This window comes from Eupeodes corollae, chromosome 3 (assembly GCF_945859685.1).
Source record: "Eupeodes corollae chromosome 3, idEupCoro1.1, whole genome shotgun sequence".
Taxonomy (NCBI): domain Eukaryota; kingdom Metazoa; phylum Arthropoda; class Insecta; order Diptera; family Syrphidae; genus Eupeodes; species Eupeodes corollae.
This window is the reverse complement of record NC_079149.1, coordinates 51,071,514-51,096,176: the sequence shown is the minus strand read 5'-3', so window position 1 is coordinate 51,096,176 and position 24,663 is coordinate 51,071,514. Positions and strand designations below refer to the sequence as shown.

Sequence of the window (24,663 nt, the reverse complement as noted above, 5' to 3'; positions counted from 1 at the left end):
CTTTTTATCAGAACACATAACGGAATAAAACAATACACCACCACATATCGCAGCTCGTCCAACAATCAAAAACAATCAGATTGTGATTGCGGAGCTCCTCTAGCCCAGCTACACGATCCCGTCCCGATCAGTCAGTCTTTTCAATTCTGTTCCAGAAGTCATAACGTTCGCGTGTTCGTACCGTGTGGTACTCGCTCGGTTGTATATCGCTTCGAAAGGTGGAACGTGCATTTTATGTGTCAAGTGGAAGAATTCTATTATCAGTTCTGTGAGTCTTGACGAGACCGCTGCGGGCTGACGCTGACTCTGACGACAACTCGATTACTTTAGCTTTTTAACCAACAACAAATCGTGGGCACGATCTCTTCTCGCTTTTACTTTTCTTTAGATTTTAGAAGCGAGTCATATTAGAGAGAGTCAGTGCGGGGGATGTCGATGATGAAGATGATGATGATGATGATTCCAATGATCAACCAACAAACACAACAATCATATCAAAATGGCGTACCGCTATACACACTACGAGTAGAATACCGATTACAAGAATAGGAGACTTTTGTGATGAAAGACGCTTAATTGATTTAAATTGGTCGGTCTATTGGTCAGGCTGGTTAGCTTATGGCTGATGGGTATAATGGGAATGCCCAGCAATTGGAACGGGTCAGTGTTGGATCGAGATCGGTTTGGTGGCGATAGTAAATTATTATAGAAGGGGATCATTATTCAGAAAACTCTCGCTCAGCACTCGATAAATCGCCGAGCTGTGTGAACCCGTGCGGTTTTATTTTTTTGAAAATATTTTTTAATTACGTGTAGCTCCCTGATTTTTCTAGTTTTTCCTTCCAATTGATAGATTTATTGCAAGGTGCTAACGGAAAGTGCACCGAATTGAAAGAATTACAGTTTTATGTGGCTTCCGGTTGCTTTGAAAAATTAAAATAAATATTCAAAAACAAATACAAAAATATTTGAGTTATATGAGGTTTTTATGAGTTTTTAAGTGATTCGGAAATAAAATATTTCATGTTTTGAAATCAATTATGGAGAAAACATATTTATTCGAAAAAGTGCATATGATGGATGTAACATAAGATGCTTTTTTAAATAAGCCTATTAATTAAGAAAACAAGAAGTTTATTTAATGAGTGCAAACTTACAGTAAAACACATCTTTAAGGATTATTCTGTCTTGCCAAAGAATTACCAAAGAGTTAACATGTTTTATGAAAATATGTTAAACTAAACCAAACTGGATTATATAAGAAAAAGGAAGAACTAATAGGTAAGTTACTAATAGTAAGATGAATTTGGTTTTGAGTTAAAGGTTTCTTTCAAATGGTATTTAATTTTGAAAAAAAAATTAATCATACTCATGATTAATCATAAAAGTTTAAGTTTATTTTCTTGCAAATGTTATATGACTAGAATAAAAGATAAAATTCAAACTGTATTATGTATTTATTTGACTCCATCAATATTTATTAGTTGCGACATCCAACGTTATAAGGTCAACGGCGTGACGGCGACCTTATTACTACACTGGTCAGCAAAATTAGTTAATTTTCTGATGTAAACAATTTAAATAATAGTTTTCTATCAGGACAAGATTTTGAAAATCTTTAAAACAAAATTCGTTAGGTAAGCCCTATTCAAATCTTTTCAGTAACATAATTATTTTTCGAAAATCCTTATCAACTTTTTTTTAAACTTAAAAGCTCTTAAGTCTTTTTTATAGTTTTTTGGAAAATTAATTTTTATTTTGTAATCTTTGGTTAGAAAAAAAGGATATGACGATTCAGTTTTACATTTAATGCATTTATTAAGGTTTTTTGTCTACTCAGGTGCTTTTACCAAAACAACTTTTACTTCGTATCCTAAGATGTTCTTAGGTCGGTTAAACCGTTATAGTGTTTTTATTTTTATTCTTTTCTATTGACCAAATATATTTAACATTCTTGAGACAATAAAAAAAATGTAAATGCAAGAAATTTTTTTTAATTCAATATCTTAAGTTGACATAAGCGATTTTGTTTTTTCAATTAATATCAAAGTTATCTTAAGATATTTTACCAAAATCATTTCTGTTTATTATCGGATAAATAAAATAAATGTAAACTTAAGTCGAATCTTGCGAAATAAACTTAAACTATTTTACAACAGGTCAAAAACTTTCTTCTTTAAAAGATTTATCAATGTTCGTAAGAAAATATAAATAGTTTATGAACAGAATATATAAAAAACGCTAAGAAGCTTAAGCCATTTACGTCGACTTATAGTCTACCTTTTGAGAACATTTATTAAGTGTTTATTGACTCTTTATTAGGTTTTGATAAAAACTATGCTTTCATTGTTTTAAAAAAATAATATGTAAATGCATTTCAAAACATTTTCCATTATCAGAATGAATCTTTCAGTGTTAATTTCAGGATAACGTAGGTTAGGTTAAAGTGGCTGTCTGTGATGGAGTAGGACACACTTAGGCCAGTTTAGTGACCCATTGAGATACAATATCAATCTTGAGGCTTTCTTCTAAGCTCAATGAAACCAGTTTGTCCGTTTGAGTTACCAAATGTGAGAGGTTAATGTTAATATGATTTAGAAAGTTTAGATCGTTATAGAAGAATTCTCCTAGGTAATTCTTGAGTTTTTGAGCTTGAGCAGGGCATGTACAGAGAACTGTTTCCTCCTTGTCGTCATCCACCCAGCTTCTGGAATAGTCATTTGGGAATACGCCTAGCCGAGTGGCGTGCTTTCCTATTAGACAGTGCTCGGTTATGACACTGACTATCGAGCTTATATGCGTTCTGCTTAGAGATAGAAAGCACCTTTTATATTAGCAATAGTTTATTAGTATAGCGATTGGTATGCCAGAATTTGCCAAACGTATTGTAACATTTCTGGCGAGTTCATCTGCCGTACAGTTTTCTGGAATGTCCCTATGGTCCAGCACCCAACAAAGGTGAAATATTTAACTGTTGTGCCATCTCTGTTAGAGACGATCGAGTTCAGAGATCCCAGTAAGATTTGGAAGGTATAGATATCCGGAAGTTTCTGTTAAATAGCAGTTGGGGGATGGTGTAGTCTGTGTGTTTTGAAATTGATTCTAAATATCAACTTTGTTTTTTTTTTTCTGAAATCTGATAAATAAAATAAATGCATACATAAGACGAATCGTCCCCTATTTAAGTTTTTTTTTAACTTTTCAAAATCATGCGAAATTAACTTAATTTACTTATTTTATAAATTTTACAAAAGGAGCCTTTACCTTCTAAACACATGTTATAAGTGTTCATTTGACACTTTCTGAGGTTTTGAAAAAAAACTTTCTTTCGTTGTTTTGAAAAAATACGTCATTTTTTCTTAAGATGTACATGAATTTCAAAAGCTGATTTTGAAAAATGATACAGTATCAGAAATCAGAATTAATGCTTTAGTGTTACTATCAAGATTATGTTGGATAGATGAACGCTAACGATCGAGAACCTAACAAAAATTTTATTAAAAATGCCTCGTAATATATTTCCTTCTAATTTTAAAAGGTAATATTTCAAAAACCTGAGGTGATAGAATGATTTTAAAGCTGGTTTCGGACTAAGATTACTATAGGTAATTGTAAAAATAATTTCCAATTCCCAATTATTGAATTTTATTCGATCCGGTTAATAAAATGTAACCAAGTATCTTTTGAAGATCACCTTATTTTTTTCAAGATAAAAGCTGTAAAAAATACCGCACACGAAATTACTTCCATAAATGTCTTCACTGTATTTTTCTATTCATAAAGAGTGACATTTTTTTTTACACTGCAGAATTTCAGAAAGTAGTAAGCTTATAACAAGCGTCAAACTACGATCAGAGGCTCATCATAAGTGCATGTGTTAGTTGTTAGTAAAAAAGAATACAAATATAGCCTAACACACGCACAAAATACAAAACAAAATTAGAATTTAACTATTACAGAACAAAAAATAAAATGAGAACGATTACGATAGTGGAGCACTGGTTCTAAACAATGATTTTAATCCCACCTTATTTAAATTTAAATCTATCGATGAACAGTTTAATGTCAATATGTATACATTTCGTTTTAACCAAGTACTTGATGTACTTCGGATTTTATGAACTTTTCTTGTGAAAAAATGCAAAGCCATTTATGTTTTGAGTATCAAATTGAAAATAAATTATATCAGATGTTTCAAAAACTTCAAAACTTGAGCAAACTAACATTCTTCTTCCTTACCGGAAGTTATTTAGTAACTTATATAATTTCTTAGTTTTTGACAGTTAATTGTTTTTGATATTCTCACTTATACGGGAATTTGAGTACATTTGGGTTAGTACATATTATTTTTCAGAGAATTTATCTTAATAAAGATATAATATACCAAAGATAAGATTAAGTTTTTAAAGACAAATTTATTTCATTCAGTTTTATTTTATCATCGAAATCTGTTCCATACAATCTTTATGAATTTTATATATTTAAAATTCTAACTAAATTTAATTAAATTTGATGTTTATGTTCTTAACGAATTTTGGACAGTGATTTTTCTTTTGCTGTTTGTCTTCTCACCTTAATATAAGGAATTGGCGTGACTAATATTCGTTCAAAGGTAAATGATTTTAAAAAGATTCCAAGCAATATATTGGAATCGGGAAAAAAACAATTTTATGTCAGGATAAGGAAATTCCCTGGAGATGCCTTATAAGATTATTAGGAACTTTTAACAAAGTATCAGGTATCAGACACTCAACGAACAACGCAATAAAATAAAATTCGAGGACGCAAGACCTTGAACTTTTTATACCTATGTATGTAACGGATTTTCCCTACTGATAAAACCATTAAATTTAACGAAGCGAATATTTAAATAACCACAAAACACACATTCGTTTATTGATAAATACAATGAGTAAGAAATTAACGTACATTTTTGTTATCAGCACATATGTAGTATTTTGGTATTTTTTTTAATAGAAAACTATTTATAATTATATTTAATTTTATCGTATAAGTAATCCTGTAAATGATTACATTTATTAATAATGATTATTGAAAAATATACCTGTGTTCCTTAACGCTTGCAAAACCACTGCGTAAGCTTTTCCATCTGTCCCATTCTATAGGTCTTTTTCTGAGTGGATGGAAAACTGCATTTGTTTTTATAAATGATCTTTTGTCTGAAACTTCTAATCCACTAAATAGTTTCGCTGATGATAGTACCCTTAGTTTTTCGTATTCGTTTTTAGATTCTCATCTTGGTTTTCGGACAGCAGCATATGATAAGCTCATTTAATTCTGATTTTGACAGCATTGTACAATGGGGAATCAAAAACATATGATGATCACATATTGCACATCGCCAAAAATGCTGCGAACTGTTTAGGTTTTCTCCGACGATGCAAGAAATGTTTTACCCCTTCTGATCTGGCTGTATTTTTTAAAGCCTATATTCGTCCAAAAGTTGAGTAAAATTCCATTATTTGGGCATTGAAAAAAATCAAATCAAATGGGGTGGCGCAACAGTCCGTTGTGAACCAGGGCCTAGTGACTTACAACTCTCAACCATTCCTGTGTGCGAGTACTGTTGTCAGGAATGGAAGGGACCTACAATTTTGGGCCGAATCCGAACGGCGAATTTGAGAAAGCACTTTTTCATGACAAGAATTACTCTTGAAGGATTTGTCAATTCCTCGCAAGAGGCAGTACCCGCGAAAATTATTTTTTTAAATTAAGGTGGCACAGGCAGGGATTGAACCCAAGACCCCTTGCATGACAGTCCAACGCACTAACCATCATGCTACGGGTACTACATTTGGGCATTGAGAAAGCTCTAAAAATGTAAGGCTAATGTTGTCTAACTGAAACTTTTGTTTTTTTCGAGCACCGTCGCTCGTAAGGTTTCGCTACTTCCAGAAGCAATGCTCTAATGAAAGAGCCAGTTGCATTCCTCCCCTCAAACAATTTAACCGTAATAATCGTTTTTTTGGGAATGCATATCAGTTTACCCTTGAGCCCAATTTCGGTCGTACTGTAAAGTACAAAGATTCTTTGTTTAGCCGCATTACACTCATTACAATGTGCATCGGTATCTCATTTCAAATCCTATCCTCCCTGTGTATAGTAATTATAAGGGTATTCATATCCCCTTATTTTGTTTGTTTTTAAATTTCTAGAGCGGTTTTTTTTAAATTAATTGTTTGAATATACATTTTTTCAATTTTTGTTTAAACAAACCTTTTTTTCCAGACATTAAATTTTGGAAAAAAATTCCATTTTAAAAAGAGGCTGGGATGCGACCCACCCTGATAACTTCCCATCCCTTTATTTTTACCAAATTTGCGTCTTTTTTTTTTTGTAGATTTCATTTTTTATGAAAAAAATTTTGGGATGTTGGATTTTTATATAAAAATTACTGAATATCGAAGACAATATGTTCTGTGAAATAAAATAAGTTTGAAGCCAATATTTTTAATTTTTGAAAAGCTATTTAAGTCGAAAGAAAATTTTTACCAAGTTTTAGTATTTTTTTTTTTTAGTGTTTTATTTTTGGTAAGAAAACTGTCAACTCGATTTTTTTCAAAATTTTATCGAATGTTGAAAACAATATTTCTTAAAAGATAAAATTAGTTTGGAGCTAATATTTCAAAATTTTGAAAAGATATTTGAGTCGAAAATCAATTTTTACCAACTTTTAGTACATTTTTTTTAGGTTTTTAATTGTTTGTACAAAAATTGTCAATTCGATACAATATTTTTTAAAAGATAAAAGTAGTTTAAAGCCAATTATTACAATTTTTGAAAAGATATTTGAGTCGAAAATCAATTTTTACCAACTTTTGTTAATTTTTTTCGGTTTTTTATTTTTTGTAAAAAAAATGTTTATTCAATTTTTTTTTAAATTTAACTGAATGTTGAAAACAATATTTCTTATAAGATAAAATAAGTTTGACCCCTAAATTTCAAGTTTTTGAAAAGATATTTGAATCGATATTCAATTTTTCAAACTTTGAGTAATGTTTTTTTTTTAAATTTATATTTTTTTATATAAAAAAAACTGTCAATTCGATTTTTCTCAAAATTTTATCAGATCTCAAAAACATTATTCTTCGTTGCACAAAATTGTTTTGGAGATGAAATCATATTTAAGTCGTAAAATTTTGGAGGTGACAATTTTTTTTCAGTTTTTTTGATTTATAAAAAAAACCGTTCCATGGATTTTTTCAAAAAAAAAATATATTTTTTTGATATCACGTTACAATAAATTATATAAAATTTAATTCAAGTGTTAAGCGTTTTTGGTTCGTAAGATATTTAGGGTTAACCAAAATTTTCACCTTTTTTTAAACTGCTATGGTAAAAAAACTATCCACGCGATTTTCTTGAGCGCCCTTTATTTCTGCTTTATTATCTGTATAACAAAATTTATTTTGAGTCGATATCTCTTCTGGTTCTAAAGCTATAAACGACGAAAAAAACGTACGGACGTTCGAACACGTACACACGCACGCACAGACATCTTTCTAAAAATCTTTTATTTCGACTCTAGGGACCTTGAAACGTCGAGAAATGTCAAAATTTTCAATTTGACAAATCAGACCCATTACAATAACTTCCTATGATAAGTTAAAAATCCAATTTTGTACTGATGTTTTTATTCATCGAAAATATAAATATATAAATACAAATGATTGAAATCGGTCCTGAGAAACAAACCCTTCCTGAAACGATACAAAAATATATTTTTTATTGTTTGAATCTATGTAAGTAAGGTTAAAAAAAATGTAGAGTCAATTTCATACGGTTCGCTTTTGAGTAAATTGGAATTTTTAATTTTTGACCAAAAAAAGGATCATGAGTGTTATGTTAATGCATAAGTGCTACATAAAGTTTTGTTTCACGGGTACTGCCTCATGCCAGGAATTGACAAATCCTCCAACAGAAATTCTAGTTATGAAAAAAGCCTTGTCGAATTAGCCGTTAGGATTTGGCATAAAACTGTAGGACTCTTTAAGTTGCACCACCTAATTTATTATTATATTGAAAATTTAAATAATAATTTTCCTTAAAATTTGGTAATAATTGGTTCATGGAAAAGAAAGTGATTCTTAAACCTCAATCTTACTGTCAAAATAAATGCTGTGTTGAAGCAAAATGCCGAGTGAAATAGAAAGCGTTGGGTCTAATTTTATTCATAAGTGTATTTATGTATGTTCTTACCTTTGTCATCAATAAATTAAGTTAACAGCTTACGTAGTAGATAAAACTTATCATGAATAAAAAACATGGAATTTTATTCTTGAATCGACAACAAATTTAATTAAAAAAATTAATAAAACTTCAAAATTGTAGACTATAAAATAGTTTTTAGTTTCAAACACATAAATATTTGTCCAATTTTTGAGGAATGGACCACTTATCTAGTCATCATCAGCTTATATATTTTTTTCAAAAACTTTTTTCCAAATATTTTTCTACGTATGCAAATATTTGTATTTCATAATTTTCTATAACGCAGGTATTTTTACAGCTTTTTCAAAATATTTGAAAAACTAAATTCTAACCCCTCCGTTAACCTATGTCCCAAAACCACTTAAGTAAATAAATCTTCTCCCCACGTTGAATACTACGTATTCATATCACACCTTTTCCACCACATTGTAGGCATTTGCTAGCAACACTTTTTTTTAAAACAATATTTTCCATCAACCAACTGGAAATTTGAAAAAAAAAAATGTATAATTTAAAAATGAACACCATATCCTAACACCAAAGGAAATCAATTTAAATAAATCATTTCCAATGTCAAACAAGAAGAATCCGCTACTTATAACCCCCGACACTGATGCTCATTTAGCCGCCAATAATTTTCAAATAAATAATCCAGCTGGCATCCCATTCTATTGAATTTAAAATATTAGATATGCATGGGGCATGTTTGTTGGGAGCTATCTGTCGATCCTAGATTTCATTCATGCGATGCGCTCGGTTTGGCGTTTCTGTCTGCGACGTGGATTTCACAGTTTTTCTTACCAAATCGAAATAAACACAATCTTTTTTTTTTTGAAATATCAAAAAATCATTCACACGTGCAATTTTAGAAGACGTGTGTTTTTGAAAGTGTGCTTTTTTTTTATTTGTATGGAAAATTTAACATGACGTTGATATAATTTTTGTTTTAATTTTGAAATGTTGAAATTTTAATTTTCTGCATGATGGAGATTGCAGTGTGTTGTTCTTTAAATATATAAGCCATATTGTCCTCCATACCAACCCTTTCACTTTTTCTTAAAGAAAGCTACGAATATACAGAGGGGGTATTTCAAATAGGAGCAAATGGGTCGTGCCAAATAGGCCAAACTTCTTATCTCGAAGACTAATTGACCTTATCTTTTATAAGATATTATGATCGAACAACAGAAACGAAATTCTTTAAAAGGTGCATAGGTTTTTTCAACAAGAAGTTTTACTTTAAATAAGCCTGCATTTTGTCAGCTATCAATTTTTAAACCTTTTATCTTTGACATTTAAAAAGTTAAAACTATGCCATTACTAAAAATAAAACGATACATCCTTGAACAATATATTGAAGTAAAACTAACGGTACGTACCATATTTTGCTCAAAAACTTCACAATTTTTTTTAATACCAAAATACAATTTTTCATTGAAAACCCTATAAATGTATAAAGACGATCGGTTATAGTTGTTGATTAAGATATCTAAAGTAATATAAATTAAAAGAATCTAGTAAAGCTTTCAGAGACATGCTTTATTTTGAATGAGTTCAAAATGTCCAATTGTGCTTATGTGACACTGGTTCAGACGACTTAAGAGACTTGAAAGTTAGGCAAGTTTCTAGCATCTGATTGACCAGCTGCCAAAAAACTACCTTCTAATTAAGGCAACTTTAATGGAAATTTGACTTTAAAGTTAGTCAAACTACTGTCAAAATGACAGTTTATTATATTTTTCATTCAACAGAAAGCTGAACTTAACTCTATTTTTTTTCTGCACAACTTTATTTGGTTATTCCCTTGTCAGTTTCTAAAAGAAATAATTGATATTTCTTTACAATACAAAATACAAATTGTAATGAACTTGTAGCTTGCCTGAGGAGTATTTTGTAGACAATAATGTTTTTGGTAGTGTTTGTATTTGGAACTTAAAGTAAAGGTCTCTGAAGTAAATTACTGAATTTGAAATTCATGACACTTAAAAAGCTAACAAGTTGACAGCAGATGAAGCTCTTATGGCTGAATCACAAACACGCTTCAGCTTCGCCTGACGTTTACGAGTTCAGCCATAGGAATTCAATGCATGGTATCACAATGGATTTTCGACCTCACGTTTCCTTTGACAACCGTAAGGAAAAGAACGTAAAGTAACGTAATCTGACTCCAAACGGAAGCTCTAGTTCAATGATCTAAACATTTGCTTTGTCTAAAATCATAGAAATGTCGTTCAAATCAACCTCGAAGCAGGTCCACCGTAACGCAGACGAAGCCGAAGCTGAAACGTGTTTGTGATTCAGCCATTATGTTGTTTAAACCTGCCCACAGAAAAATAAAGTAGCCATTAAACTTCACAATAGTTGTCTCTTTTGAGTCGACTGATCAACTTCCTGTTCCTACTTGATCTTGATAGTGGAAAATAAATTAGAGATTTAGGCAGATATTTGTATTTTTTTTAAAGATGAGTGAGATTACTATAAAAAAATTAAGCGTCAAAATAAATCTCCAACAAAAAGTCCAATATGAACACCGCTTTTTATGGCTGTTTATCTTTGTGTAAAAATGTCAAAATTTTACCCGCTGCTAAGTTAATTTTTAAATACTCTTCAATATTCTAAGAGTAAGTTTTGAGACGTTGATTATGGAATCATTAAATTAGCTGATTTCCAATGATTAGTAACAATGAAGATTGAACCAGAATCTTTCTTAAAGCTTTGTCATAAACCTTCAATAAACTACTCCTAAATGGACTACGATAAAATTATTTATTATTTAAGTTAAAGCATTTATTTCGTTTTTTGTAATTTATGTTTTCGATTAATAAAATGTTTTATGATTATCCAACATAAATATTAATCAATTTTTAATTTTAAAGTCCGCCACTGTTCTCCACATATCAACCAAATGGCTTAAATTTAAGTGTTTGGTCTATAAATATGGATTTTTTTTTAAAGATATAAACCATTTTACAAAAATAATAAAAATAAAATGTTTTTCATCCTACAATTCTGAAAATTATTGAAGGATCGGTGTATCAACAAAAATAAACCATAAAGTGCTTGGAGTGGCGTAGCCATCCGTATAATAAATATTTTGTATATACGTAAATATACACTTTAAATTGAGGAAAGCGATCTTGGCCACAAACCATATGGTGTTCCAGATGCTATTGTTATAAATTTAAAACAATTTGATTTATTTGAAAATGTTACAATCTCAGAATGGCACGGAAAATAATTGCTTTTGAGGGTGAATTTAATGGAAAATCGAAATGTAGGCCAATATGCAAAGAGTATTCGTTTACATCGATAAAGCTTGTTGTATAATATTTACCTTACTCAAACATACTTTATACTTAATATATTTCAATATCAGATCAGAGGAAAATGTTTACAGGAAATATCGAATGCATAACCTCCTGATCTTAATTGAATTGAGTTTTCTTTTTTTGCTTTTATTAATTTTGGGTCATCAGATTCGAAATATTGTATTCAAGTGAAATGATTTTGAAAATCCATGGGGATATTTCTAAATACTAAAAATTAATTAATTATGTTTTTATTCATGAATTTCGCCCTATAAATATGACTTAACATTACAGACCGTATTAAATATAATATGTATATGGGATCCATAATAAGTTAAAATCTAAGCATTTTTATTAAAATTACGTATTTTTCTTTCATCATACTAAGAAAAACTGTTCAAAATAAAAATAAAATAACTTGTTGAGTGGTTGAAATATTTAAATTAACACGTCTGGCACTACCCAAAGTCTGCTTATAGCTTTTGTTTAAGTGAAATGATGCAAAACATAAATACTAGCCTACTAATTAATCTTGAATTTGCAAGACACGATGATTCAGGTTAAGTAAAAAGAAAACATAAAAGAGTACCTTACAGTCCAGAAAAATTAGAATTTTCTTCTTTTACTTCGAAATAGTTATTGAACTAAAGCGGTCAAAAGATAATTTTGTCACCCGAGTTATTAAACTTGGATTTATCTCTAATACCTTTGTACTCTTAATTTTCTTCAAAATAAGCCAAAGAACAAGAGTATCGTGAAGCTCCTTATCTTTCCGTTACAAAAAAATGATCATTAAAATTAAGCGATTAATTTTAATTGATAACGTATCAATTAATATCTTCAATGAATTTTCTGGGGAACCGATTTTCGCATAAAATCACTAAATGAAATGTGATAATTATGGAAAATTTTGCTTTAACTTTAAATGCACAAAATTCAAAAGAAAAATGTTCCATCATAAAAAGTTATGATGTAAATCAGTTTGACAACAATTTAATAAATTACGCCTGAGTATGTTTAAAATAACGCAACTAGGAACCATAAATTCAGTTACAAAACTTCAAGACCTTGTTGGCCAAAACATTCATTTGGTATAAATTGGCAAAGAATAAATGTAAATTTGGTTTCAGTTTCTGTATTGTTAAAATAAAGTGAGGTGCTAAAGAAAAGAGAATTGCAAAAATTGCCTACCATAGGTAAGGAATGAGTTCTGACGAAATTTTCTCGTTTTAAAAACCAGTGGGAACAGCAATATTTTTCGGGAATTGGGTTTTTTTTTAAGTTTTCTATATCTTCAAGAGAAGATGACTAGCCCAAAAAGTAGTTGTCCACATTTGAACACTTATAAAAACCGTTCGAGGACGAATACTGCAGTTCGAGGAAATTCGGAAGAGAAAGATTACGTACACAGAATTGGATTAAGAGCTATCGAAGCTCTACAGATCACATTTTAACACCTCGACTCCAAAAAATTATAGTGGAAAGAGTCAAAGCGCTTTCACTGTGGCACGTGAGAAATGAGCATGAAATAATATTTTATTTCGAATGAAAATGTTTTTAACGTTGAAGGAGTGCGACATTATCACATCAAACTAAAACTATGATTCTAATTGTCAACATTAATTATCAACACCCTTATGTAATGATTTGATTGAAAGTCTCAATTTAAACAAAGTCTCACCTGAGACAAGTTTTTGGAACAATGTGATAACGGTTCACAAGTTATGCTGCATAGAAGTGGTAGATTGTTTGGTAAATTGTTTAACAAATACTCTTTTCAATGGAGAAAGATGAATTCTTCAACAAAATTCTGATAAGTAAAAAAAAACAAAGACAGTACGAAATTGTCTTGGGGAAAAATAGTAAGTTTTAAAGAAGCTTAAGATTGGCTCTTGGGAAGTCCATATTTTAATCCATAAGTTTAATTTTGGTGGTCGGAAATTGTGAGCGTACATCGAAGATATATTACAGGAATTTTTAAACTCTTAAGATAGAGTTAACGAAAGCAGTGTCAAACATATCAACAGAAACAGAGCAAAGTCCACAACGTTTAAGGGCTTTCATTTAAGCTAAGGTCAGTCTTTTTGGGTAAAACTATTTTCTTAATTTAACTTGTATTATGAGCAAATAAATAAACAACAATGAATACATTATTCTTATCTTATGGTGTGTTATACTTGTAACAGAACTTATGGCACGACTACGTATATAATTTTCAAAAAAAAATATTGTTCCACATCATTGTTGTTTATTTTATGTAGTGCCGATAGCTATCCTCTGCGTCTTAGAAAGCGACGGCAGCTTCTAACTGACGGGCTTAATTGTCGTAGCTGGGCTTAAGGCACCGAACTAAAAGTAGCAAAATACCCATTGAAACTTTGAAGGTCCAACGTAATAGATAACTTAGAGAGTAGATTAATGTCGGGAATGAAAGATTGCTTTGAGTAAAGGAAAACAGGTTTTGAGAGCTTTTTCAATACTTCAAGAGAAGAATTCTAAAAAAAATAGATATTGGGAGGTTTTTCAAGCAAAAATGTCTGCAATTTCTAAAATTATTATTTTAGTAACGTTTAAAATAAAATTATATTTCGTAATTCAAAAGCTATTTAAAAAGAAAATGATTGAATTTTTATCCATTTTTTTTAAATAAGGTCAAGTCTGTGTAATTTTAAGTTTATTTTGGTGAAGCAATCTTTTTAAAAATTATTTTGTATAAGTAGAATACCATTTTCATGTGCATACCTGAAATTAAAAAAATATTTATCGATTTGCTAAAATTTTTGGACAGAATAAAGTATTGATAATAATAACTTCTGTGAAAAGATATACTTTTCAGAAATAAAACTTGTATTCTGACTTAAAAAAAAAAACTAAAAGATATTAAAATGTAGATTTTGAATAAAAAACATAGTATCCAGCTAAAAAGATTAAATCAAATTTTTAAACGATTTAAGTTTTTAACTATCTTTTATTACTTTCCTATAATTAAAATCACAAAGTAGTTATTTCAAAATTATTTTTATATTTTTTCCAATACATTACAAAAACTAAAAAAGAGGCTGGGATGCGACCCACACTTATAGCTTTTCATCCCGTCTGTCGATTCGTCTTGCTTAAAAGTTTGTAGGTTTTCGTGTTTTGTTAAAAAAATCGTCAGTTGAATTACTCTTCAAAATATAAAAATAAACAATAATATTTTTAGTCGAAATATTTTTAGTCGAAAACCAATTTTTCAAAATTGGATTAATAAAATTACTTTAAAGTCAATATATTTTATTGTTCAAGAGATATCGAGAACCAAACATCAATTTAAACCGGATTTGCATACTATTTTTTTTATGAAAAAAATGACTGTTGGATTTTTATATACAAAAAATACTGAGTATCGAAAAAAATATTTTTCGAGAGTTAAAATTAGTGTGAAACCTTTTTTTTTTGAAATGATATTTGAGTCGAAAAATTTGTTTTCCAAGTTTCAGTATTGTTTTTTCTTTAGGTTTTTATTTTTTGTAAGAAAACTGTTCACTCTATTTTTCTCAAAATTGTTTTTTTTTTTTCATTTATAAAAATGGTTATGGTAAAAAAACCACAAACTCATTGTTTTGGAGTCCTTTCTGCATTAGTATCTGTATAACAAAATTTATTTGGACGATAAACAAAATTTGCGAACATACGTACACACAATTCGACAAATCGGATCAATTACAATAACTTCACATGGGAAGTTAATTAGATAGAAAATTGCTTAATACCGTCTTGTGGTGTGTTTCTGTTAAGAACCAATTTAACGAAAATTCCTCAGCGTTTATGATTAATGGGTGGCAGGTAAAGATTTACTTTAAACACTCATGCTTTCTGAAATTTTTTGAACGGAACATTACATTGTTAGGTATCGTAGATTTCGAAAATCATCATGAATTTTACTGATAAAAACTACATCATGTATTAAAATATCCTCACGAAGCCTAAATGATTTTTTTTTTCGAATTTTAAAAAGTTGGTATCTAAAAAACATGACGTAATAGATTGATTCAAGTTGGATTTGAACTGAAGCTATTAAAAATCTTAGAAATCGCCACAACAATGTTGTTTTAATTTGACCTTAAGAAATTCACAAATTCAAGAATTGTTTGCATACTGTGACGGTTTACAAAAAATAGTAACGTTGATTTAAAAAAAATAAAACTGAATGTATCAAAATGTTTAACATCTTCAGAACTGAAATCTTACTAAGAAACGTAATGTTAATCACCTAAATAGCTTATTTTTATTAATTTGATGAATCTACAAAGAGTCAGAAGTCAAGTCGTACCGACTGCTCTTTGAACTACTTATGCTTGAATAATGTATTCATTTTATTTAAAGTTTTATTAACAAAACATACGATTTATTTTGAAAAATTATGTCCCTTAAATAATTTCTGACTATTAAAAATCACACACCTAACATATCTCCTACTAATTGGATTAAATGAAAAATTTACTTTTTCTCTCTCATTCAAGTCATTTAAAAAAATGAATAAAAATGTTTCACATCACAGAATTTTTAAAACATTAAACTTAAAAAAAAAATAAATTCCTTGCGGTGTGTTTTATTTTTACGACTAATAAAATATATGACATAAACATAGTTTCTTGACTTATGTATTATTAAGAGGATGATGTGTCTTGTGTCTTTTATATTTATAGGAATTTTTATTAGAAATATAAAAAAGAATTATAAAATGTGTGTTTAAGTGCAATGTGACATTTATTATATGGGCAAACCATATTGCAAAATTATCACTTTATAAACTAAGCTAAAACTTAAACTAAAATAATAAATTGAACTCATAACTAGAAAACAGAACTTTTAAGAGGTTTTGTATGGATTTTGGTCACAAGAATATTTATACTTGCATGCTTTACATACAAATGTTTACTAAGTGTAGTTTCAACAACTGTTTTTGTAGGTTTTGAGCCCTTAAATCCGAAAACATTAATTCCTACAACAACAGAAAAAGATGTTTTCTTTTTTGCTTATTAGGTATTATCAACACTTTTGACAATAAAAACAGAACTTGAATATAATTTCTCATAGTTATTTTAGTTAAATTTAACTGTAATTATAATTTTTAGATGCTTTTTCGAAAAATCATTTATTATTGTTTTCAGCTGCTTATTGAAATAATTATATCTGATAAGAAAAACTTCAGTATAATAAACAATTAGCGGATTGCATGTTAAAGCTTTGACAAATATTTATAACCAGCTGTTTTTATTGTTCGTGATGAGTTATGACTCGGAATGCAGTTTAAATGGATTTTGAGAATAAAGTATAATGTAATATAACAATATAAAACTAGTGGGTTCCTAATCTAATATTAATAATAAGCTGTTGAAGTGAAAAACGTTTTTAATTTAATTTGTGCTTATGTAAAATATACATTACCTCAATAATGTTTCACTATTTCAATATATATACTAACCTTTAATATACATTCAAACTCATTATATTTTGTTTGTTAATGAAAATACTATTTTATTGAATTATTACAGAACAAGATCATTTAAATCTTCAAGAGTAAACAAAATAAAAATGAAGAAGTGATTTATTACACACTATGTTGAATATGTTTCACATATGCCATAGTGCACTTTCCATTAGCTGTACAAGAACTTCGTGTTTTACGATTATTTTTAGCACATTAAAAGTAGGGACATTGAAAAGTTTTTGGTGTTTTAAACATTGTTTAAAAAGTCTCATAACATACAGTTTCCTCATCGCAAGTTATGGGCCGCAAAAAGTCTTTAAAATCTGAGTTCCTCTAGGTTCAATCCAGATATTTTAACACCATCTTTAATTTTCTGGAGCCAATTACATAAACAGTTTATCTAGCTTTAGACGAATTAACTAAAATTATGATTTGTAATTAAAAAAAATTCGGTTGCAGAAAAAATGGCAGTACTAAAACATGTCCTAAACATTTTGGTTTTTGAAGATTAGACAACTATATAGGTAGTTAAAAGCTAAGACATTTCAAAAAACAAATATTTTTTCTTACATACACTTTTTTCATTCTTTCTCTTAAACAGTTGATCGTATTTAAAAAAAATTAAGACAAACTTTTTAAAAAAAAATGTATGCCTGACAATTAGGTAAAGATGGTAACATCATTGCACTAACAAAAACAATTGTCTAAATTGTTTTGGAAATATTTGTTTTTGATGCCTCCTAATTGATCATTTGTAAAAATGTACACCAACACGATTTTTAAAAGTTGTAATCTTCTCGGTACTTTTCATTTTCCAAGAAAGAACATTTTCGTCCCTCTAAATTTTGTTTCTAAATATCTCTTAACAAAGATATTACTGGAACTCAATACTAATGTTATAATAGCCAAATTTTTCTGCATAATTTTTTGAAGGGAACTTTTGAACATCATTTACGTTTCCAATGTTTGAGTGAAGGAAACATAAAAGAGAGAGAGAGAAAAAGATTTGTTTCCTCAAATATTCTGGAAACTACGAGTATCAATTGTAAAATTGACTAATCCACTATTGGCCATAAGTGATCTTGAGAGCTCACGGCGTGATTGGATGATATTGGGTTTTAGTGTTTGAATCGTTTCCGGATAAGATTGGTTACTTCATCGGCCTACCCAATGATTCCGTTTTCGTTGCAACAAACGGGATTTGTTCTTGGCATCGCTCAAATTGCTTCTCCATCTTTCCCGACTGATGTCCGACGCCATTAAGTTGCTCCGGGCGTCCTGGTCTACGTCATCTTTCCCTACTGACTTTCTAGGAGTATTATTCTTTGCTCATGTGCACTGCGTGCCAACCGTGAATCTATCATCTTCGCAGTAAATGCCGTGTATTTAACTCATTGTTATACCTTCTCCATAATTGTCTATATTCACAAATGGGGCCAACTATTCTCTGTAAGATTTCTCTCCAAGGCCGGTAAAACGTCTTTCGCTGAGCCTCCAAATTTCGGATTCATAAGTGAGTATAGGTAGGACCATAGTCCTTTACAGCAGCAGTTTAGAATTTGGTGAGAATTTTGGATTTAAAAAATCTTGATAACCTATTTTCCGTCAATCTCAAACCAATGTTATAACAGCAAAATTTAACATTGCTTATGTAAGGAAAAATTTCAAGAAAATATTTTCATCACTATGTTCCAATACTCCGGGAACTATCAATAATTGTAAGTTGGTATAAGTGATTTTCAGAACTCACTTATTAATAGGATGATATTTGCCTTAAGTTCTTGAAGTGCTGAATGAACCAAAGGATTGAAATCACAGAACCAAGGTAGCCAACAGACATAGGTAAGATGGCTGGCAACACCATTTGGAAATTTGAAGTGAAAAAGATTAACAAGGTTCTGTTACTTCTACTGTTGACCGAATTATAGTTCTCAGCCTCGTTTTTGAAACAAAAAATGGTCCAACATCACTACCACTAAATAAGCCGCCCCTCATTTTGTTTGATAACGTAGTTGCCGCGATGAATTTTCGCCAAAAATAGCTTTCCAATTTGACTGATTTGAGACCCAAGTTGCGGGTCAGATGGTCGTTTGTCTTCAAAAGCTGAAGCAATTAAATTGAAAGGGCTTACTGACTGGTTTTCAATATTTCCTAAAGTGTTTAAGTATAAAGCGAGTCAATCTGTTCCGAAGAGATATAATATTGACTTTCTAATAAGATTTTGAACGGAATAGTTCTAAAATAATCTACGATTTAAAAAGCAACCACTTGGGTTCTATACGTAGTTGGCTTAATCCTTTGATATAATTTTTTAGATGAACATAGAAAACCTGGTTGTAAAATGTTTAACTGTCGGTTTTGAAATGAAATGAAATTTTGTATTTAATATGAGAACCAAGAAAAAGCTTAAGCTTAACTAAGTTTATTCAATTTGTCCACCAATGTCGTTCAAAGTTTCACAATATAATGTACCTATACAATAAAATGAAAATTGTCTTTTAAATTCAACCCAATCGACCGTATCCCCGATTAGATACAAATTTGCATTACAATTGCAGTTTAGAAATTTTCTAATTTAAAAAGTTTAGATACGTATACGAACTCAGTCAAGTTCAACCGATTAATGGTCATGAAAATGTTGCACACTGAGATGACCATAAAAACCCAAAGCTTGCACTTTTTAGTGTTGACAGTTTTTAACAATGATAAAAAGACTATGAAAAGCTGATGATCCATGACCAAGCCCATCAGGCCATGCCTTCTGTGGAGGTTGACATCTCTGACTTGTGTCTGTTGAGATAAAAGAATCACTCACAATTGATCAATAGTTCTGGACAATTTACACGTAATTGGTCTAACAATAAGTAAGTCAAGTTCAAAACAATATTATTGTTTACATAGTTTGAGTTAAACAATATAATTTGAGGGTGTGACAGATGATCTAGTTTCGAAACAAATAAATGTTTGTATACAGATAGAGACAATACGTGGGCTTAGATTAAATATTCTGTTATTAGGGTATTAAACTTGAAGAAATACGACAATGTATCAAATTCAATTAATCATTTCAAATCGATTCGAATTGAAAGTCTTACTTACGAGTAAGTAGTTTGATGAAGTTTCCCTTTGTATGTTTGATAAGGGCACATTATTCGTCTAGTTTCTATTATTATATTATGATTTGATAAAATTTTCTTATCACGTCAAAGAATGTTTACGTTTTTGTTGACTTTATTTTTACCTGAGTTGTTATCTCCTAAAACTTGAAGTCTTATCACCAAAATGTTTCGTCATAAAAAGAATATATGTAAAAGATTTAAAATCTTTGAATTCAATACAAAATCTTCTCTCCTTATCAAATCTTTCGAAATGTTTTGTTTGTGATTGTGATGAGGGAATTTTACTTTGAAAAAAATTGATAACCTATGAAGCATTAGGTACAATTTATGCTTACTATGAAAACTTGGAACATATTTTGGTTTGAACTTTTTTTGAAGTTTGTTTAGTTTATAATTTAGTTTAATAAGTGAAGTTGTCTTTTGATGTAAAAGTCTAGCATTGTTTTCGCTGTAAATTGTAGTGTGATTTTAAAACTAAGAATCTAATTGTTTTTTAAACTTGTAATTAGTATTTTTTTTATTTTTATTTAAGATTGGTGTTTATTTTTGACAAAATCATTTTGCTGAGGTAGGTACTTGACCTGAGGCTGAGCTTGAATTGAACGAGGGTTATTTTTACCGTTTGGAGGAAAATGTGCATCCTTGTAATACTTTGTGAATTGTCACATACCGAATGGACACACTCTTTATTTTTGAACTTATTTTGAATATATATTTTGCATTGTGGCATGTTTGTTTAATGCGTTTCTCTTAAAATAAAATTATAGATTATGTGACGCAACAGTTTGTTGAGAAACTAGGGCCTAATTGTTTACAAATCTTAACCATTCCTGTGTGCGAGTAATTTTGTCAGGGATTGAGGGAACCTACAATTTTAAGCTGAATCCAAACGGCTTACTTGAGAGAGCTCTTTTTATGACAAGAATAACTCTTGGAGGTTTTGTCAATTGGCATGACAGTCCTATACTAACCATCACGCCTAGGGTACTACTTTCATGTGAAATAATTGACCAATAATTAATGACAAGCCTTTTTAATCCTCGCTCACAGATTCATAATTTATTTGCTACTATGCTGAGTAATGTACAGAATAATTTAAAAGTCACAAACTTTTCCTAACATAACAATAGTCTTAAGACATATAGGTAAATCCTGTTCGTCTGTTTGGGTTTATCTAGAAAGACTCTATTAAAAAATTCTTTTGTCTTATCATAATAAGTAAACTTTATTTTTAGGTTATTTTTATAAGATGCCTTGAGGGATATTTTTTTAATAAGTCAAATTGTCATTCAAAGAACCTTAATATTAGAAAAGGCAAATCAGTTAAAACTATTTTTGTTTGGGAGTCAATTTTAAAAAAAATCTTAAGAAGAATATTTTGTGTAGGGTGAAATAATTTTAATGATATTATTTATTCAAATCGAAAATCAATTTTTATCAACTTGTAGAAGGTAAATAAATTGCCAATTGTTTTCTTCATAACTTACCAGATGTTAAAAATATAAATCTAATTATTTTGTACGTATCATATTCGAGCTGGTAATTAATCGGTCCAATTTTTGAAATTTTAAAAAACTTTTATATTTCTCTACGTTTCGAGTATATCAGTTCGTTATTAATACCTGTTTTTGCCAGCCATATCTTAGAAACCCGTAGAGTCGTCGACATTAAATACTTTTTTTTTATACAGGTGATTAGATAGTATGTCTGTCTGTTCTCGCCCCTACAGACAAAATCATTTGGTCGATTGAGTTACTTACAAGTTAAAGTTTTAAGCAGAATCGCGTAAGGCGTTTTTGATATTTATTAAAACTAAAAATAACAGTAGTCCCCATACAATTTTTTTTGTCAAAAATTCGAATATCCTCAAACCGATAAAATTTTATTAGATTTTCTCTGAACATTTTTGTACTAACTTATCCCCTTCCAATAAAGAAAATATATTTTCATATTGCTTTAGAAAGCTTTTTGAATTTTTATTTTTTTTTACATTTTCTCAGGAACTCATGAATTGGTTTTGATGAATTGTTAGTTATGCACAAGCTCTGAATAACGCTCTTACTATTTTAAAACCGACTCTATTTTGAAAGAGACTCTTTTAATACAGAAGCAAGTTCATTCGGTAAAGTCGTGCATATTTATTTATACTAAATAAAAAAAACTGAAAAAATAGTTCGTAATCACTTCAAATATTTTACAACGCAGAATACCGTTTTTAACATCTGGTAAAATTTTGAGAAAAATCTAAGTAACAGTATTTTTACAAAAAATATGGCAAAAAATAAGGACATTGCCTTGAAACTAAATTTTATCTTAAATTGATACAAACTAGCTTTCGACCAAAAATGTAACATCCGATCAAATTAGTTATTGAAATCGAATTATCAAATATTGTTGCTTGCTTTTAGTTATTTAAACCTAAACCAAAAAAAATAAAAACAACAACTAACAGATAATGTTGTTCACACAAAATGTTGTTATTAATATTTTGTTTAAGCCTTAGAAATATTCACAAACGGACATAGAGGTTTCAATGTGGGTTGAATCCCATCTTTACTTTATTGTTTTATTTAATTCAGATTTTTCGGAGTAAAGCTTAAATTTGCGACATTTACGAACCGAAAAACTATCAAGAGCAATAAGAGCCCTCACAATATTTGGTCATTACATTACATACAGCATATAATAATAATATACGGCCGGAAGTCACACGAAAATATGAATATATACATAGGTACACAACTGCCGTTAATTGTAGTTATTTTGATTAAAATAGGTTTTGGAATAAAACAAATAAACACTTTTTAAAATTTGACACGGTGATTCCAGGCATAAGACAAAGATATTGAAATGTATAATCATGCAATTAATTGTAAAATTAAGTTTTTGTTTTTAAACTGTCTTCGATATATTTTTATTTAAGTTTTTCATAACATGAAATCTAACTCAAAAACATATTAATTTAGATTTTTCCCAAAACACCGATATATTGTGATATGTGAAGGAAGTGAACCGCATTAAAAAGAAAAATCATAAGAATACTTTTCAGTGACTGAGCCGAATTAAAAAAATCAGAACTGTATCTGAAATATGATACATATTCATATCCGTAAATTAAAAATTGACTCAGTTAGTTTCGCATTTCTTTCTTTCGAATTTTCAATACAAATATTTACTTCGTGACAATTTCGCCTAAGAGCTCAGGTCAGCAAAAATTATTTAAAAAAAAACAAAGAAAACAACAACAAAAAATAATAAACACGAGCTTTGAAATAATTTAATGAAATATGAAACGAAAATAAGCGCTGAGCTGAGGAATCACACCAAATTAATGTCATTAGTATTGTGTGAGACTTATTTAACTATTATAACAATAAAAACGTTACAAGCCTACGTCGACGTCGACGTCGCGTCAGTTGTTAGTCTTCAGTTCATTCATAGAAGATATTATTTCAATGCACTTTATGAATGTTTTACTAGAGTAAGTTTAGTTTAGTTTTGTTTGTTTTGTTCATTTTTTTAAATTGTTTAAATGATAAAATTACGACTTTTAGCGCACATACTGCACAATTTTTTGCTTTAATAGGTGACATACAGTTATTATTATATTGTTATTTTGTAACTTTAGTTTTGAAATTTTAAGTTGGTGTGCGGAGGAGGCTCGTGTGCAAACATTTATTTTATTTAGCGACCTATCGCGAATTGTAAGTTTCCGTTTTTTCTTTCTTTTTGTTTGAAATTAATTGTTTTACAGATTAGCACGATTTTCCCATAATTTTGCCCTTGCTGATATAATAATATACAATTCACATATGATTCCATAAACATCTAGTTCTCATTTTTAATTCGTCACCGTCACATTATTGTGTTTCCTAGAATCGAAGATTAAATTTATCAAATTTTAGAAATACAAATTTTAGTCACAATAGTTTTCTTAATAAAATCGTAGTAAGTCATTTTATGTTTCATAATATATTTGATATTTTACTTTAAAATGAGGTTTTTCCCTTTAAATGGGGAAAGTTGTCAAAGATTCAGTTTGTATGTAAGGGTGAGTCAAATGCAAGCCTTTCCTTGCTTTATTCATACTACATTCTCCCACTCCAATACTCCAAGGCCTTCTTGATGGCTTCGGACTTAAGGATTGCTCACATTATATTTTCTTTAAGTTTTTAAATACTTTATGGATTGTTGGCATCAAATCGGTGCTTTCTCACAAAGTAGGCCCAAAATACAAAATCGAAGCATCCAATTGATGGCGGTTTGGGAAGTTCATGCAGTAAAGATCCATTGTGGCATAGGCTATGAAGCATAAAAGGAAATCCAGCATGGACCGAATGAATGTCTTTTTGTAGTGCTCTTATAACACCATATTGGACAAAGTAACACCAAAAGTGCAAATCCTAGGAATTTCTACTCTTCCATACTTTTCAGTAATTAACTAATATATTTTCGAAAGAAATTATATTTCTTCCTATATTCACGATATAAAGCTTATTTTAAAGAGCACGGAAAAAGATGTTATGGACAT

The 24,663-nt window shown here is 29.6% G+C and overlaps 1 protein-coding gene across 2 annotated transcripts in view; it reads left to right on the top strand.

Moving 5' to 3' along the window:
- LOC129951835 (insulin-like growth factor-binding protein complex acid labile subunit) overlaps nt 1–24,663 on the top strand; it is a 35,135-nt gene that overhangs the window by 199 nt on the left and 10,273 nt on the right. The window contains exon 2 of one of the 2 annotated variants that reach the window (XM_056064183.1): nt 12–1,281. The gene's annotated coding sequence lies outside the window, so the exon portion shown is untranslated. Of the gene's footprint in view, nt 1–11; nt 1,282–24,055; nt 24,081–24,663 lie in introns of those variants that run through there. The other variant, XM_056064184.1, reaches the window with a different exon arrangement.